Source organism: Lathyrus oleraceus, chromosome 2 (assembly GCF_024323335.1).
Source record: "Lathyrus oleraceus cultivar Zhongwan6 chromosome 2, CAAS_Psat_ZW6_1.0, whole genome shotgun sequence".
In the NCBI taxonomy this organism is placed as follows: Eukaryota; Viridiplantae; Streptophyta; class Magnoliopsida; order Fabales; family Fabaceae; genus Lathyrus; species Lathyrus oleraceus.
In genome coordinates this window covers 294,767,002-294,769,525 of record NC_066580.1, presented here as the reverse complement: position 1 = coordinate 294,769,525, position 2,524 = coordinate 294,767,002, and positions in this window count along the sequence as shown.

Sequence of the window (2,524 nt, the reverse complement as noted above, 5' to 3'; positions counted from 1 at the left end):
ACCCCCTTACCTAGATCTCTGACATTTTTATTAGTTTTTTATTTGATAAAACTTCTTACTTGGCTTTTGTTCGCTTTTTAGCCTTTCCTTTGGACAAATAAAAGTGCGATGGCGACTCGAATTGTATGTTTACTTTTTGTTTAGTCAATAGACCATAAGGTAACGAATACCCCGCTACAGGAAAGTGGCGACTCTGCTTGGGAGGATATCTCTCTAGTGGGTTTAGCCTACTTTTTGCTTATGTGTGTTGTAGGTTTATATTTATTGGTGACATATTTTTGTGCAAATTTGGATGACTATATTGTTTGTAATGTATGAATTGCTTGATATATTCATTGCTTGTATGCTTGGTGGTTTCTTGTGAGATGAGTTCTATACCTGAACTCGAGTGCACTTATGATAGGAGAATGGCATAGGCTTGTTGACTTGTGTGGAGTTATTCCTTAGCAAGTTGACTTGCAAGCCCATTCACTTGCTGGAGGTCTTGTTGGGATCAATAATGTCACACGAGTAGTCGTGGTTAGGCATTACTCTTTCCAATACAAACCTTAGAAGCCAAGAACCTTAGATACCTAGCCCATCTTGGCCTATTTTAGGATGTAGTGCGAAAGTCGTTTAAGTGTAAGATTTGATACGATTGTTACGCGATACTACACTCATAAGAGTCCCTCTTCAGAATATTTTTGGAATACGAGTAGTCGTCTTATCCGATAATATCCGAAAGATGAGATGATGACTATGGGGACCTTTTTAGAACATGATTGTCAGGTTTAACCATAGTACAATCCCTTTGGGTGGTTCTTAACCGAGACTCCATGCTCGTGACTTACAACAAACCCGTGATTCGCGGTTGATCCGTTCTCGTATATCCTCAATATCAATGGAACTTGGGTGTTGATAAGGTGTAAACCATAATCCACCAAAATGGATGATTGATATTGATGATGACTTGAGCCATCCCGTGATCTTTGTATGGTGTGACTTGCTTGATTCTTGAGTGTGATTGTTGCATCCATGCATTCATGCATTCATATGCATCCATATCATCAACATTAAGAACTTCAAGGAACTTAAGAGGTCTATTTGCGAAATTGCAGACATGGATAAGCAAAGAAGGAATACGAAGAAGTACATTTTCAGAAAACCCGACTTGAAAGAGTTAAGGAGTTTGACATCTTATGTATTAGAGCCTTTGGAGTTCAAAGCTCGCCATGGGAAGCTTCTGTCTATTCTTTCTACCCAGGTGGGTGAAGGCCTGATGAGTGTGTTGGTGCCGTTCTACGATCCTCTGTATCGGTGCTTCACTTTTCCGGATTTCTAGCTTCTGTCTACACCTGAGGAGTATGCTTATCGTGTGGGTATACCTATTCTTGTTCAGTTGTCATTCAGTGGTTTGGAGAAGATTCCATCTTCCCAAGAGATTACTGACATGCTTCATGTAGATGTGTCTAATATTGTGGCTCATATGACTACCAAAGGTGGAATTCAAGGTCTCCCATCTGATTTTCTCATTGCCCAAGCTACTTTGTTTGGGAAGGCCATGAGTGAGGACGCCTTTGAAGCCATATTTGTACTTCTCATCTATGGACTAGTGTTATTTCTCAACATCGACAATTTTGTGGATGTGAACGCTATTAGATTTTTCTCTTCTCTTAATCCCGTTCTGACTCTGTTGGGTGATACTTATTTCTCTTTGCATATGAGGAATGAAAAGGGTGGTGGTTCCATTGTTTGATGTCTTCCTCTGTTGTACAAGTGGTTTATTTCTCACTTGCCTCAGACGCTTGCCTTCAAGGAGAACAAGGGATGTCTACGGTGGTCTACGAGACTCATGTCTCTCACTAATGATGATATCTCTTGGTATAACTGTGTTTATGACGGAGTTCAAATTATTGGTTCTTGTGGTGAATTCTCCAATGTGCCTCTTCTTGGTACATGTGGTGGAATTAACTACAACCCTGCATTGGCTCGCCGTCAGCTTGGGTTCCCCTTAAAGGATAAACCTAACAATATTTCATTGGAAAGCTTGTTCTTTCAAGAGGGTAAAGATCCCCAGAACTTGAAGGATAGGATGGTCCGCGCCTGGTGCAAAGTTCATAGGAAGGGGAGGAAGGAGCTTGGTCTGAAGAATTGCATTGCTTTGGAACCCTACACCTCTTGGGTGAGGAAGAGAGCTCTTGAGTACCGAATGCCATACGATTATCCGAGACCTACTCTTATGGTTATGGTTGGGCCTTCAACCCTCCCTAACCAAGGAGTAGAGGAGTTGAAAGATGAAGAACGGTCGCGTGCATGGGTTCGTGAGCGAGAGGAACTTCTTCAGTAGCTCAAAGATAAGGATGCAGTGATAGAATTTCTAGAGCATCAGGTTATTAATGAGCCTGATGATGTGTTTACTTATCTTCTTCCTCACTCATCTAGGTTTTGGAAGAGGAAGTATGATCAGCTTGCCAAGGAGAAGGCTGATATGGAAGTAGCTTATGAGAGAGAAGTAAAGAGGCTTCGTGCAACTTATCTTCTGATC